The sequence below is a fragment of the Choloepus didactylus genome, chromosome 7 (genome assembly GCF_015220235.1).
Source record: "Choloepus didactylus isolate mChoDid1 chromosome 7, mChoDid1.pri, whole genome shotgun sequence".
Taxonomy (NCBI): domain Eukaryota; kingdom Metazoa; phylum Chordata; class Mammalia; order Pilosa; family Megalonychidae; genus Choloepus; species Choloepus didactylus.
This window is the reverse complement of record NC_051313.1, coordinates 138,912,782-138,929,599: the sequence shown is the minus strand read 5'-3', so window position 1 is coordinate 138,929,599 and position 16,818 is coordinate 138,912,782. Positions and strand designations below refer to the sequence as shown.

The following is a 16,818-nucleotide window of genomic DNA, read 5'->3' as shown; positions in this document are numbered from 1 at the left end:
TCCACCCCACTCAGTCACCCAGGGTCTCTTGGAGGTTAAAAGAGTTTATTTTGAAATGAAAGGGCAACTGGAAAAAGCTTTTATTTTAATATGGGGAAATCATCATACAGCACTTACTTCTCTTGATTAGTGTTCACAACAGCAGCCTGGAATGCTTCTTACAGCCAATTTGTTTGTAATCTCATAAAACAGATCTCTCTTCTTGATCTTAATCCACCCCCACCCCACGCGCATTTGTTTTGCTTAAACTTTCACCATGTTTGTTAACTTGAGTGACATTTAAAAAAATCGCCATCCCATTAACGCGGAGCCATCCCACCCGTGGGATGTGCACCATTCATTTCACTGGGATGGCTTGGTTCCCTCCCAGATGTTCCCTTTCAGCAGATACCATTGTGTTTTAAAACTTTGGATAATTATAGCTCTGTAAATCTAGAGTGCAAGATTTGTGGGCTCCAGCCAGCGCTGCACTCCTTATGTAATAGCTTCATTGTTCAGTAATCGCACTATTCACAAAGCAAAAGGATCCATGTCAGCAAAGACATCTATTCAAAGCACTTCCCCACTGCTGGATAAACAGGAGCAGAAGCAGTTTACCATGAACCCAAACACTCCAAAGGGACTCAGCCACAGGTTTGACCGGGGCTGTTCTTTCCTTCTTAAACTGAATTGTTCTTCAGACATTTCTTCACCTTTCCTCCAGTAACAAATCAGCCTCCTAGCAGTCTTTCCCTTGGCTGGTGACATCCCTGCTTGTTTTAGTTTCCCAGCTGCTAAAACAAATACCATGCAATGGGTTGGCTTAAAAACAGGAATTTCTTGGCCCAAGGTTTCAGAGGCTAGAAGGCTTGCTTCCTCCAGGGGTTGGTATCATCTGGCTGGCTGGCAATCTGAGGATTCCTTGGCTTTTCCAACACAAGACAATGCACATGGCGATGTCTTCACCTTTCCCCTCTGGGTTCTCTTGACTTCTGGCTTTCCGCTGCTCCCTGTGGCTTCTCTCTTGTCTGATGCTCACTCAGTTTATAAAGGACTCCAGTGATCCAGATTGAAGCCCAACCAGATTCAGTTGGGCCACACCTTAAATGAAGTGACATCTTCAAGAGACCTTATTCACAAAGGGTCCACACCCAACAGAATGGGGAACAAGACCTACAGCATCCCAAACTGGGCTACACAATTCAGTCCATCAAAGTGCTCAATGTAGGGAGCCCTGAATGGGTTCGCCCATCCAGTCTGGGTGGTGTAGAAAACTGCGTGGCCAATAAATTCTATGAAGGACATGGTGGTAAGATGAAGAGTGCTGGGGGATGGGCCATGCATGCTGTCATCAAGGACAAGGCTGCCAACACAATAGAAAGAAAAGATAAATGTCCCTAAGCTATTTCCTAGAAAAATCCTGAACAAAGTCTAGGCGCACCATAGGAGGGCCAACAGGGGCCACACAATGTAGGAATAAGTAGAGAGTTTCTTCCTGGATTCTGTTAAAGGTCTGCCAGTGATTTTCCCGGCCTGTGGGATGCCTGTGGGATCCCAGTGAATGTTTCTCTGCCTCTTGGCCATACTGCAGATGCAGGCCATACTCACCCTGAAAAGTTCCCCCTCCCATACTGGGATTACTGAGATTCCCTGGGAAATCTCCTTAAAAGATAAAGAGCTTCAGCAGATCACAACTGATTTCAACTAATATTCATAGCGGACCTAAGTTCTTAGGCTGCCCCATCATAATATCAAAGGCCCTCAGCAAGCTGCCCCCCAAACACATAACCTACTCCTCCTTCCCCTCAGTTGTTTCCCCAATCCTGATCATGCAGGACCCCCAGAGAACTGAACGAGGAGCTTGGCAGAGGCCTGAGGAGTATAAGAGAAAAAAACAGAAGAGGATATAAAAAGTAATAATAAAAAAGTGCTCTAGATAACTCATCTGAGGCTGCTTCCATATGGACTGGAAGGTAAAGAGATACTTTGACCCAACCTCTAGACTCACTGTGTTCATGATTGGTCACTAGCAAAATGTATACATATTCTGCTAATGGGCAGGACCTGAAGGCCTCTCAGATCCGAAAATATTCTGGCTACCTATCCCACAATACCCCTTGCTGAGCTCCCCCACCCCCCAACAAACACAGTTATGCACACACCACTGGGCATGGTCTGCTACTATCCGGGTCTGTTGCCACTTGCCGGGCATCAGCTGCTCCCTGCCCTGTCTGCCAGGCACTCATGCCTCCCACCACAGCTGGTGGGCTGCTCTTCCTGTACAGTCTTGCTTCTTACCAGTCCCTTCCAATGGCCTCGATGTCCTACTGTGGGGCCAAGTTGGTGGGCTTGAATTCAGGTGCCATGTTTTCCGCATAAGCATTTAGGCTGTACCTTGACAATGAGAAATAATTGCTTGGTTACTTCAGTCTGCAAATCTCATTAATGTCACCCCCAACACCTAATGCCTTGTTTCCTTTCCTGGGCTGTACGGTGACACTAGAGCCCCTGAGCCTTCTTCTGTGTATAGGATGGAAGCCCCTCTGATCTCTGTGTGATTCTCTGTTAGGGATATTTTCAAAGCACTTAAGCTTATGCTCTAATATTTTATGGGGTTTTAATGGAATGCCATTTCTATTGTTTGTGTTGTTTTCCTTCCCTTTAAAATCCCCCCTCTCCCCATGGAGAATCCTTACACCTAAATCTCATGTGGGTCTGCTGGGTAAACACTCCCTATTCAGAACCCACTGGCTCATGCCAGGACCCTGTGTCTTGCGTCCACTGCTGTTTCCCCAGCAGTCAGCACACAGCCTGGCAACTGGCCAAGTCCACAATCCCTAATCCATAATTCTAAAATCCAAAAGGCCCCGAATACAGAAAGATTTTTATAACTGCTTTGGTGGCAAAAAAATGAACTGGAAGGCTGTGATACTCTTATTTATCCCCCTTTGTGTGACTATTCATATATTTTTCTGATGCAGGACTGTGGAAACATGAATGTGTTTGTTTCACAGGATTGTGTGTTGCCTCAGACCCCTCTAGGGTTTGTGTACTGAATTGCCTTTCTGAATTCAGAAACACTTTTGGTCTCAAGGGTTTCAGTCTGTGACTATGGGTTTACGCACATTTCAATAAATATGTGCTATGTGAATGACTGAATTGCCACCTCCTTCCAACAGCTAGGGCTTTGTTGCTGGGTCACGTTCTCAGCTCATGCCTCCTTCTCTTGATAGAAACTATCTCCCCAGCTTCATGCAAACAGGTTCAGCGCGACTAGCTGGGACGCATCCACGCATACGCTAAAGCACCACTGACCATAGATGTTCCACAGCACAAAACCCACTCTTAGCATCACATCGAGTTAAAAATACGATAGATAGACAAAATATTTTCAGGTCTGAGCAGGCATTCGGGCCTCATCAATTATTAAGAGAGAAAACAAAGAAATTTAATCTTGTTAGTAGTCTCTCACAATACTCTCAATCCTTTACTTGTGCTCCAATCACACTGAATCAACCTCCAGTGGGTGTTCGAGAATACTTATTTATTATTTTTCATCTCCTTCCCTTTCCCTCCTCTCTCCTCTGCCCAAGGTGCTATTGCCTCTTACTTTCCTTGTGTCCCAAATCATAACAGTTGGATTTATCTGGAAGCTAAAAAAGCTTAAGCTTCAGAGCTCCTCACTCTCAAAGCCTCTTCCAAGGCCCTGCACCTGCTTTTGTATTTGCATTTATGTCTCCTACTATTTCAAGGAGTCTCCCCAAACTGATTAAGCTTCGGGCCCCACAAAACATGGAACCCCCCATGGTAGACGCAGGCATTGCCGACCCCGAGCAGAGACCAATGGGGGCTCCTTGCAGTCTCAGGTTTTTCAGATTTTTCATGGTGGAGCGTATATAAAGCAAATCTGCGTCAAGGCTTCTCTTGGCATAACTTGGATATTTCATACTAACTCTTCCCTCCAGGAATAAGAAGATTAAGAAAAAGAATGGCTTGAAAGGAAAGTCTGAACATCCCTATGAGATAGGTCTTTTTACTCCCATTCATAGATGAGAAAAACGATGCTTGGACAGCCTAATGAGTCATTTACCGAAAGTCAGAGACCCAGCCAGGACTTGAACCCAGGTCTGTGAGTCTTCAACAGGTGCCTTGTATTTCACACCATATTTCTAATTCACCAGAGACATTCACTTAAGGAAAAAAAATAAACTAGATCTTTCCTTTTCTGAGCTCATTAACTGATGAAGCACTTGGGCCTTGTGTAACCTGAATCTAATGGTGCCTGCATTTTCAATAAAGACAAAGATAATTTTTGAGGCTGTGAGCTCTTCTTTCCCTTTTTACACTGATGGGTGTTTCGGTAGGAACATAATCCATATGTTCCAGATGCTGATGTGCTTAAGCCACTTAATTTCTGGCTTAATATTTTAATAGTGCTGCCAGGCTTGGAGCCAGAGTAAGCAAGTGTAGCTGTGCCATACACATGTTGCTCTCCATGCTAGTGGCAGGGCAGAGAATCTTGTAAGGTAAAGAGGCATGGGGCTGAGAGGCCAGACCAGGGTGTCAGACAAGGTGGCTTCTAGGCTGAGTGCCCCTGGGGGTGCAGAATAGAGGGTGACAGCGAAGGGATACCAGTTGAAAAATTTACTAAAATATGTAAGAGATGGGACAGAGTCAGGAGAAGGCACTTAGAAGGGAAGATGGAAAAGTTTTCTTGGTGGTTTGCTCTGGGTTATGCATGGGTGGGGCAGGAATCAGAGACGGTACGTCATCAACTGAAGGTTGCATAAAGAGAAGTTTTAATACATCATAAGGCTTGGAGCAAAGGAATGGACAGAAAGGACTTTGTGTTTTCAGGGATCAAGGAACAAGGGAATTTTGCCCTGGCTTAGAGTGGGAAACCTAGAGTGGTGATGGGAGAGTCAGGGCAAAGTGGTACAAGGAGGAACCCTAAAAAGAATTGCTGCCATTAAACAAACAGGAAACTACAAATGCTGGAGAGGATGTGGAGAAATTGGAACTCTTATTCATTGCTGGTGGACTGTATAATGGTTCAGCCACTCTGGAAGACAGTCTGCTGGTTCCTCAGAAAACTAGATATCAAGTTACCCTATGATCTAGCAATTTCACTTCTCGGTATTTACTCAGAGAATCTGAAAGCAGTGACACGAACAGATATTTGCACACTGATGTTCATAATGGCATTGTTCACAATTGCCAAGAGATGGAAACAATCCAAATGTCCTTCAACAGATGAGTCGATAAACGAAATGTAGTATATATACATGATGGAATACTATACAGCAGTAAGAAGGAATAAGGTCATGAAAAATGACAACATGAATGAACCTTGAAGACATAGCGCTGAGCGAAATAAGCCAGACACAAAAGGCAAGATATTGTATGTTACCATTAATGTGAACTCTGTGAAAAACGTAAAATAAATGGCTTATATAGTAGAATATAGGGGATCTAAAGGTAGACAGCAAATAGTGAAGGGGGAACAATAATCTAATAAGGACAGACAAGACGTTGAGGCAGATCTTGATATGGGAATGCTCAGGTGGGACTATGGTTCGTTACTTTTCTTTTGATATGGTTAGGAGTATATCGGAAGGAATAAAATTATTTCAGGATATCTGTTTTTCCCATTGCTTTGCTTTGTTTTGTTTGGAAATGTTCTTTTATTTGATAAATAAAGTAATTAAAAAAATATAAAGGGAACAGGCTGAACAGGGGCTGGGGCTGGGCATAATAACAGGGTAAAGCTGCTCACAGCCTCCTGAATGGGCCTCCCTGAGCAATATCATATCGTATTATAGTATATTGTAAATGGTCTGTTTGTCTCTCTTCCTAAGAGACATCAAGGTCCACAGGCTGTTCTTGTGCAAAGGTGTCTCTCAGCTCAGGACCTGGTGCCTATCTGGGACTTAGGCAAGAGTTGTTGAATGAATAAGTCAATGGACTGCACACTCGATTTCCTAACACTCAGTGGTGGGAACAAAATTTTATAGTGGGGAATTTAGGGAGACGATTTGGTTTGTGGGGCATAGTGAGCCCATCTTGGCTCTGGTTTGCCGAGCAAGCACACTGTTTCCACTTAGGCTGTGGGGTTGTTTGAATTGGCTTGGGGAAGGCTGATAGCTCAAGAGAGGAGGTGTAAAACTACCTGAGCCACCCCTTGGCTGCCACTGAAGCCTGGTGACTGGGTGAGCCCACATTAAGACAGGGTGGGTGAGCAGACTGGGGCTGCAGGTGTCTCCGTTTCCTCTACAACCAGAGATCCCATTCTCTCCCCAAAGGGAAGGTTCACCTCCAGACATGCTTTATTCTAAAGAGTCAGGTGGGGAAAAGAAAGAAAAGAGCCCATTTTGAGGAGGAGGGAGAAGGTAAGTGAAAGCCCAAGCTCCTAAAGAGAAATCGCTTGCAATTGCATGAGGACATCAGCAAATCACTCATTTAAATCCTCTTTGGTCTTGGGCCTGTCTTCTCTCTGCATGAGAGGGAAAGAGCTGGAATGGGCAGCTAAATCTCTGATGATGTTTCCATGTCAGCCTGCTCAGCACCCACGCACTACACAAAACATATGACGTGATATTTTATTCCCTGGTATTGCTAACTTGAAGTATACGTTGCCCAGGAGCCCCCCTTCTTTTGAGCGTATTTGGGAGAGAACCAGCCGGCAATATGTGCCTGGTCTCAAACTTCCCATCGACAGCCAGGCAGCTCCAAACTGGGACTCCTGATTTCCATTTCAAAAATGCATTCAATTTAGTTGATTTAAATGACTTGACTTTGCTCTGTGCAATGACTGTGGCACAAGCTCCATCAGACCCTCTTTGAAAGGCATAAATACACTCCCTGCAGGGACTGATGGAGCTCTGCCACCCATTGTTTATCTAAAAACAGCGTTTTATTATTGTCGCTCAATTAGTCCAGACAGCGGACACAAATGACTTTCAACAGCAACATCCTAATGCCCTGTGCATCACACATAAAATGCCAAAGATTGCTCTAATAGCTAGCTAATAAAGTCAAAATGTGCCTGTGTTGACTCTGCAATTACTAAAATCGTCAACGAATTCCCTAACCCTTTCTTCTGAGATCTCTTCTTAATCTAATTATGTAAAATATTTTTGTTTCAGTAAAAGAACATTAACCTCAGTAATCAGCAATCCTGTTCTCTATTTATTTATGAGCAAGCAACCAAGGTTTTTCTGAACATAAACTTTGGAGCCGAGTTTATTTTCTATACACAAACTAGCACATGTATTTTTTTCCTTTCAAGGTCAAACTGTTATTGCCTGTTGGGTTTTACCCTTCAAACTTTTTTTTTCCTCTAAAATTACACAATCTGCCATTTCACAGACGCCCACAAAAAGCCACTTCTAATCGCTTGCGGAAGATAAGTTTCTCCCTGTTTATACTAACTGCTGTGAAAATGCTATTATACGCAAATGTTTCGTCTGTTTTGTGAACACAGGCTTCCACAAGGCATAGTCATAGTTGCCTGAAATAGAAGTCCCTCAACAGAGACAAAAAAGCAAATGCACTGAGCCAGTCAACATTTGTCACTTTTCAAATCCACCTCGGAAGCGTGGATGACTTCAATGTTTAGAAATCCCATTTGCTGTTGACTGCAGAACCAATCAGTGAAAGCCACCTGCTTCAGACCTTCAATTTACAATTGAAGAAGCTGAGCGTCAAAGTGGTAAAGAGCTTTCTCTAAGGTTAGTAATACGTTAGTGGCAAACGAGTGACTGGGGCCCGAGTGGTTTCCTGGGCCAGTGTGTGATGGGAACTCAAAATCCCTGAGTTTGGGTAGCAAGGCTTCCTTCTCTCTGCGATGATCACGAAAGTCCTGCACCTGGCAGTTGAGTTGCAGTGGGTTTCGTGTAGCTGTACTGCAGCTGCCCTTAGTGGCTGTTAGCATCCCTACCCACCCACCTCCACACCCCCTCCCCATCCTTTCACCCCACCCCTCTGCCCCCTGCTACACATATGCACTCTTGGGGAACATAACATTTCTAAAGTTTTCATTTGCGTTTAGGGTTGGACTATATCCAAGCCAAACATAAAAGAAAATCTCCAAGCCGTCACTCCCCCTCCTCACCACCCCTGCCAAGTTTCCTGTGGTTTCAACCATCGACGGGGAACCAACTTTACCTCACATCTCAAAACTCCAGCTCTGGGCAGGCTTGGTCTTGCCCCGCTCTGCTGTCTCCCCAGGGTGCCAAGAAGGGAGTGATGTTGGCATTGTGAGAGGAATTCCTCTCTTTCCCCACAAGCAGAGAAACTTCACTTACACGAAATTGGGAGCTGAAGGCCAAAGTCAAGGAACCTCCCAAACAGATGTAATAGCAGGGGCTGTGAATGGACTGGGGTTGGGAAGCCGGAGCCCTGCCCTCCTGAGCAGGCTTCGTGCTTGTTGTGTTGGACTGAATTTCCACTGTAGTGTCAGGAAAAGCAGAAGCATGAGGTCTCAAACAAAGGAGTGGCTCAGAGTCAAGGGACCTTAACTTTGGTCTCCAGCCAAATGCCTGCCACTTACCTAACTCTAAGCCATTTGACTTGGGGCAAATTTCCTGACTCCTTCCTGTTTCCATTTCTTGATCCTATATATTTTCCTAATAATTCCTATCCTTGCCTCACGGAGATGTAGAATACTCTTTGAAACGCACAAAATGTCCTCTAAATGCAAACCCTTATTTGCCCCAAACTCCTGTTTTCATGGCATGATGGTAAGTACAAAGAAGAGGTGTCGGATATCTGCTAAGTGAGTTGGGAAAAAAGTACCTTGGCAGGAACACGGTATTATTTTACGAACAATAAGCTGTGACTTAGGGTTCACCTGCTGTATGTATGCCTTTAAAAGAAAATCCTTTTGGAGAGGCTGAACTTGCATACAGTTGTGCCTAAGAGTCTCCCCCTGAGTACCTCTTTGTTGCTCAGATGTGGCCCTCTCTCTCTCTAACTGAGCCACCTCGGCAGGTGAACTCACTGCCCTCCCCTCTACGTGGGACCCGACTCCCAGGGGTGTAAATCTCCCTGGCAACGCAGGATATGACTCCCAGGGATGAATCTGGACCCGGCATCGTGGGATTGAGAATATCTTCTCAACCAAAAGGGGGATGCAAAATGAGACGAAATAATTTCAGTGGCTGAGAGGTTTCAAATGGAGTCGAGAGGTCACTCTGGTGGACATTCTTAACCTCTTAGGTTTTAATGTATTGGAATAGCTAGAAGTAAATACCTGGAACTACCAAACTCCAACCCAGCAGTCTGGACTCCTAAAGACAATTGTATAACATGTAGATTACAAGGGGTGACAGTGTGATTGTGAAAACCTTGTGGATAACACCCCCTTTATCTAGTGTATGGATGGATGAGTAGAAAAATGGGGACAAAAACTAAATGACAAATAGGGTGGGATGAGGGGATGGTTTGGGTGTTCTTTTTTTACTTTATTTTTTATTCTTATTCTGATTCTTTCTGATATTAAGGAAAATGTTCAGAAATAGATTGTGGTGATGAATGCAGAACTATATGATCATACTATGAACAGTTGATTGTATACATGGATGCTTGTACGGTATGTGAATATATTTCAATAAAACTGAATTTAAAAAAAAAAAAAAGAAAATCCTTTTGTCACCATGTCATTATCCTTGGCAGTCCTCAAATTCAGTCAGATTGGTAGTGGTTGGCTGATTTCCCTTCCTTCTCCTTCCAACCCACGGGGTGAAATGCCATCCTTCTCTGGAAGCTGCCCGCCAGCTGACGAGCTGCTTGGCTTTGCTTGGTTTCCCCCGGCTAACGTTTCAACAGTGCTCCACTCTGACTTAGCAACCTTCTCAGGAAGCCACACGAATGATCCCCCAAACGCCTGAGTCTTTCTGGAGCTATTCACCTTGAATTTTGAGGCTCTCACCCCTCTCTTAGGTTCTGGCCTCTCTCGCCTTCTGAAACCACAAAGCAGTTAGAGATTCTAATCTCTCAACACAAAGTGACTTTGGCACTCACAGTCAGATGTCAGCTGTGGTCACAGTTGCCCTTCCTTGGTGGAAAGTTCCAGGCAGTTGCAGTTGCTTCTGTGATCTGCCAGTTGACATAGAGAGAGTCCCCAAACCCAACAGGAAGGTGGGTTTTCTGTGGCATGTTAAAAATATCTATATGTTTGTTTGCCCACGAGTGGTTATTTTTAGTCTGAGGAAGAAGACTGGACAAGGATGTAGAGGTTTGGGGGTGCATGGTATAATTAGCAGGATTTACACCTGGACAAAACCAGTAGTTTGGGCTCTTCTGTTCTCCCTCTTCCCTTCCCTTCCTACCTACCAGTCTCTAATTCTGGAGGAGAAGGTAAACTGATCCCAGATCTGCTTCTCCGTCTAGTTTCTCTGTTCCTCTCTGGGACCTGCCACACTTGAGAGCCCACAGCCTCATAGCTAAGCTTCAGGCTTCCAGAAACTCTTTGTTCCCGCTAAGCACCAAGGGCTGAGTCTTGAGAAGTCGCAGTTTGCAGTGCTGCGCTCAGCGTAGCCTGGCACCCAGTTACTATCAACTGTGAGCTCAAGTCACACCTTCGGGCCAAGTGAGAGTTTGGCTGAACATCACAATCCAGACGGTTCCTCCTGCTTTGTAGAAACTCTAGACTGAAGGGTGGCTAGGAAGTTTAGGAAGACATGCTGGTTCTTTGGTATCTGGTTGCTATGCATCCTTTTGAAATGTAATGACTGGGACATAGAAGAGAAAACAGATGCACATTGGCATCCTCCTACGAGTGCAGCCCCTGCTCCCCAGCCTCAGTGCGGTTAAGCCAGGGACACGTGAACCAGAGCATGTTAAGGTGAGGCAAGGGGCAGAACCCCAGAGGACCACTGGGTGTCCGGGGCCCTGACAAATTGACAGTGAGCCCCAGATCCTTTTGTACTTATGCCACCATGGTTGGCTTCAGCTGAGTTTCTCTTCTAGATTAAAGTACCTACTCTGTGTACAACTGACTCCAAACTATGCCCTACCAGATAGGGTTATTGGATCCACCTAGGATAGAACAGGTACTGTCACAGTGCTTTGCTTGTATTCCTTTGCAACTTTTTATAGTTTCATGCATACCAGCTCCAGGTGGGCCAAGCAGCACTTGTGTCTCCTTGTCAGCAGGCCATACTCATGGTCCTAAAAATGCTTTGCCTACATATGAAAAGCAATAATGGGAATGCACATCCCTGAACCAGTGAATGACAGGTGGGAGGGGGTATAAATGCTTCCGTGTCCTTGGCCCCTGATGGGGACAAAAGTGAGAATCAAAGGGCAGATCTGGAGGTTAGGAAAGTCACACCACTGTTTCCTTCCCTCAGGCCTTGCTTGATATTGTACCCTAAGCTGCATCCTTCCTGTCTGTGGCCTATTTCCCAAATCCTCTACTGGTTTTTCCTGGCAGCACTCCTTAAGGGGATCTTTCAGGGTCTGCTCCTGGGGAATCCAGCATAAGATACAAATGGCAATGTTTGCTCTGAGACCCAGACTCAATCCAGCTTCCTCTCAGCTCACATGGCTTCCTGTCTCTTTGAACTTGAGGCTCCCTAGGTCATTCCATAAGGACTCTTAGAGTTGAAGAATCTCTAATCCTGTTGCACAAACGTAACAGACAGCATTTTCCCATGCCATAGTATCTTCTGGAAGATCTCAACGTAACGTCATGGCTCCAGAAGAAATGCTGCATCTTCAGTCTTATTGCAGAGTGACCTGGTCCTTAGCCAAGTCTTCCCACAAAGGCACACACATTCACTTCGTGTTTCCCTCCTCTCTCCAGCCCAGCAAAAATCAAAGCCAACCAGGGCCTTAGATGGCATTCACCAATTCTTGAAAACTTTTTAAAAATAGTTTTAGTTCCCTTCTTATTGCCCCCCCCCCCAACCCTGAATCTGATTATTCCTGGAAGGAGGCCTCTAGATTCACTGGCACTCAGGGAGAAATCAATGCTGTACCGTTTACCGGAGAGCCCACTTTCTCCTCTACTGCGAGCTGTCAACTCTCTCCTCCCTCCCGGCCCTTTGAGTCCCGGAATTACTTCCCCTGCTCTGCAAAGCAGGCAGTGAGGGACACAGTGCCAAGAGGGAAGCAAGTGATGCGAATCAGGAGAACTGCAGTCGCCTGAGATATTCCTTCCTCTCCTGTACGTATGTTGCCAAGAGCATCAAGTTTAGGAGAAGCAAACCAACAAAGTACACAGGGAGATCCCCACTGAGCCAATTTCACTAAGCAGAGTTTGGGCTTGTTGCAGTCACTGAAGATCCAAGCTTGGCCCAGAAGATCCAGGACAAATGCCAAGAAGTCCTGTGGGCTGCTCCACCCAATACACACTGGCTTGTCGCAGGGCTTTGTAGGAGGGCAGAAGTGATGGGAAGGGAGGGCTCAGGAAAGTTTGCCAAGTGCTAGTCTTTTTACTTAGTTTTAGCTGTCAGGGGTAGTACTGATGGCCCCATAATGATGGATTAGACCTGGATTTTCACGAAGCGTTCTCTTGCTAGGTAGGAGGCTATGTGGGAGGGATATAGATGGAGGTGGGGGAGAAGGAAGGAGAGGGCCAGGAGCAACCCCAAAATCTGCCTTGTATATGCAGTAAATTCTTCGACTTTTGCCAGCAATGCCCTCCAGGGCCTTGCCTTTTCCCTCGACACACAGATCTGAGGGACCCTAGTGAAGCACGTTCACCCTCAACGAGAGTGTTTGAGTTGGAGGAGAATGTCTTAAATGCCAAACTGCAAAATTCTTAAGACTCTGCCAACCCAGGTGTGGAAAACAATGAGATACATTTTTCTTTTTGTTTCACTTTCCTCTCTTGCCAATCAGAGTTAGTGCATTCTGTGCTTGCAGTGGTGTTTTAATTAATTTTTTATGAAAAAAAGCAGGAGAGAGAGAGGGAGTTAAAATTAAAGCCTGCTATATAAAAGCAAAGCAATTTCTGGAAGGTCATGAGCTGCTGCTGGCAAGTGTGCCCAGGAGTTGGGAACAATGGACTTGCTGTTTTGGGAGTAAACCAGCAAAGTAAATCCAGGCTGGAGAAGGCTCTCTTGGCCTAACTCAGGGTTAGTTGGGTTCTCGATTCCCATGAACCTCCTAAAGGCTGATTGAGGAAGTAGGGCTGCATGAGCTCTGGTCCTTTGCTAGCTCAGTGCTTATTCATCAGACTTTATGCCACAGTGTTTTCACGTGGACCATCCATCTCAATGGAATGAGGGGTGAGCGGGGAATAAGCTGGTGCATCTATTTGTTCCCCCTTCACCGAGCACAGTGGTGCGTCGTAAGGACTCATATGTATTTGTTGGTGGTAATGGAGCTTACCAAAGCACTCTTATTCTCTTGTAAGTTTTCACTGAGGAGCTGAAAACCAGATATAGAGGAAGCTGGTAAAGGGAGGCAAACATACAGGGATCTTCTTTATTTCTCTCTTTCTAAACCTAAAAGTTAGATATACTGTTGAGATTTGTGAGAAAGAGGATGAAGAAAGAATTTCCTTAAGAAAATCATTTGTGCTTTTTTGCCTCCACTTTGGGACCAAAGGATTCAGTTTGGTGATGTGGATAAACACATGGGCCCTCAAGCAAGGCTGCCTGGGGGTCTGCCATTCTGTAGCTGTCTGACCTCAGGATATTTACTTAACCTCTCTGGGCTTTGATTCCTCACCCCTAACTCGGTAATATTAATGGAACCTAATTCATAGGATTGTTGCAGCATTAAATGACTGTATGATATAGAACAATGCCTGGTACATAATAATTGCTAATTCATTGTTAGCTGCTGCTGTTGTTATTATTTATTATTCTTTATCAGTCATTGTACCAAGCAGTTAACATAGATCGTCTTATGTTTCACCTATACCATTTCCATCAAGTAAACAGCGTTTTATTAATTTTATCATTTAGAGAACTGAGTTATGTGTCCAAGGTCATGCATCTAGTGAGAGCTGGAGGCTGCAGCTGAACCTAGGTAGGTCTGAACCCAAAACCTGTGCATTTTCCACTAAACTTCACACAAGGGGATGGGTTTGAAACTCCCCTGCTTGCCACCGTGGCGGCATTCTCTCAACCACCAAAATGTAGGAAAACATGCCTCTGAGGTGAGCTTCCACTGACCACTGACAGAAGGGGGTTGTACCCCCAGCAAAGTCCTCAAAACCCGTGAGGGTTCTAGCTACCATGAATACGTAGAGGAAATGAATTTATAAGCTTTCTGGGATTAGAAGAGGAAAAATATGTAGGCAATGAAATAATTACCCTCTTACTCTGATTGGGAAGGTCAAAAGTTCTAGGACCCACAAATATATTTCTCTGCTACTGGGTATTCAAAAACAAACAAACAAAAGTAGTAGAGTCCCAAACATATCCAATCGGTCCATCCCATCTCTAAAAAATCAGAGTCTGGTCACCTAGTATAGGTGACCTGTGAGTAAAACTGCTTCCTATAAGACAACCATAGATAGTGGCAAAGGAGAGGGAGACAAAGGAAGAGCAGTTGCTAGAAGAACAGCCTTGCCTTGCAGTTCTCCTGACTTCAGGACCTTACGTTCTTGACTCAATAATACCGAAAGGAACCCTTTTGGGTATATCCAGAAACTATTCCTTCACGAAGCAGTGATTTAGGACAGGTAGACCGGTGGCCTTGTGAGTTTACTATATTAGAGCCAGTTGCACCTTTGGGCCAATCTAAGGAGACTATGCGCCATTTTCAAGCTATGTTTCTTTGTCCAGTTGCTTTTCAATCTTTCTTAAGCATCTAAACAGCTACCGTGTCTTGCCCTACTCTGGGGGTTAAAACAGGTAGTTGGGGGGCATTGGCTTTTAAAATTTTACACCAATGGATTTTTAAAAACCTTTAATTGAAGTACAGCATATATACAGAAAAGTATATAGATCATAACTATCAACTCAAGGAGCTATCACAAAATGAACATTCTGTCTAAATATCACTAGGGTCAAGGAGTAGAACATTCTTAGCACCCAAGAAACTCCTCTCATGTTCCCTCCAAATTATCACCCCCTTTCTCCTGAACTCCATAGGTAACCACTATCTTGAATTCTAACACCATAGGTTAGTTTGCTCTGTGTTTGGGCTCCATATAAGTAGAATCATACATTACATACCATTCCAGATCTGGCTATGTTCATTTAACATAATATTTGTGAAAGCTATCCGCGCATTTGCGTTTAATAGCAGTTCACTTATTTTCATTGCTGCATAGCATTCCATTGCATAAATATGCCATAATTCATCTATCCATTTTCCTGCCCATCAATGGACATTTGGGTTGTTTACAGTTTGAGGCTATTGTAAAAAATGCTGCTATGAACATTCTTGTACATGTTTTTGGTACACATTTCTGTGGAGGTATATATATAGGAGTGGAATCACTGAGCCAGAGAGTGTGCATTTACTCAGCTTTAGGGGAAACTTGCCAAATAGTTTTCCAAAATGGGTGTGCCAACTTACACTTCCACCAGAAGTGTGGGTACTCTAAATCCTTGCCCACACTTGGTATTGTCAGTCTTTTAACTCATGGTCATCCTGGTAGGTGTGTAGTAGTATCTCATTGTGCTTTTAGTTTTTTTTTTTCCATTTCCCTGATGACTAATGAGGTTGGGTTCCTTTAAAAATGTTTATTGGTCATTTGGTTAACTTTTTATGTGATGTGTCTGCTCATATCATTGGGTTGTATGTCTTTTCCTTATTGACTTGAAGTTTTTTATATCTTCTGGATGTGAGTCTTATGTGTTGCAAATAATTTCTCCCACTCTGTAGCTTGGCTTTTCCCTATCTTACTGGTTTTTTTTTTTTTGATGCGCAGAAGGTCTCAAATTGAATTTATTCCATTAAATCTTTTTCTTTATGATTTGCGTTTTTTATGCTTATTTAAGAATCTTCTTCATACCCCCAAATCATAAAAACATTCTCCTGCGTTATCTTCTGGAGCAGGGTTGGCAAACTACTGCCTGTGGGCTAACTGCCACCCACAACCTTGTTTTGTAAATAAAGTTTCTTTTTTGGAACACAGCCAAGCTCATTCATTAACATATTGTCTATGGCTGCTTTTGCACTGTAACAACAGACTGTATGGCCTGCAAAATCCAAAATATTTACTATTTGGTTCTTTACAGAAAAAGTTTTCCAACCCCTGTTCTAATAGATTTATTGTTACAGCTTTCACATTTAAATCTAAATTCATTTGGAATTGCTATTTGTGTGTAGTTTGTGGAAGAGATCAAGATTAATTTTTTAATATATGTCTACTCAATGAGCCCAATACCATTTATTGAAAATATTGTCCTTTCCCCATGGCTCTGTAGTGTCTTAAATCAAGCATGAACATATGCATGGGTCTGTAACTGGATTTTCTATTCTTTTCCAATGGTCCATTGTTCTATTCTATGACCAATGCCACTCCTCTTTTAATTGGTGCATTTTTTTAAAATGCAAATTTATTGAGATATATTCACATAACAGATAATCATCCAAAGCGTACAATCAATGGTTCACAGTATCATCAAATAGTTGTGCATTCATCACCATAATCAATTTTTTTAAATTCATTTTATTGAGATATAGTCACATACCATGCAGTCATACAAAACAAATTGTGCATTCGATTGTTCACAGTGCCATTACATAGTTGTGCATTCACCACCAAAATCAATCCCTGACACCTTCAGTACCACACACACAAAAATAACAAGCATAATAATTAAAGTGAAAAAGAGCAATTAAAATAAAAAAGAACACTGGGTGCCTTTGTTTGTTTGTTTTTTTCCTTCCCCCATTTTTCTACTCATCCATCCATAAACTAGA

The 16,818-nt window shown here is 43.8% G+C and overlaps 1 long non-coding RNA gene across 1 annotated transcript in view; it reads right to left on the bottom strand.

The window, feature by feature from the left end:
• Positions 1 to 837: 837 nt before the first annotated feature.
• The window catches only part of LOC119539809, a 176,984-nt gene continuing 161,003 nt past the window's right edge, over positions 838 to 16,818 (bottom strand). Inside the window, exons 3-4 of the long non-coding RNA XR_005217944.1 lie at positions 2,278 to 2,373; positions 838 to 1,342 (exon numbers count right to left, since the gene is read on the bottom strand). This is a non-coding gene — a long non-coding RNA (uncharacterized LOC119539809). The remainder of the gene's footprint in view (positions 1,343 to 2,277; positions 2,374 to 16,818) is intronic.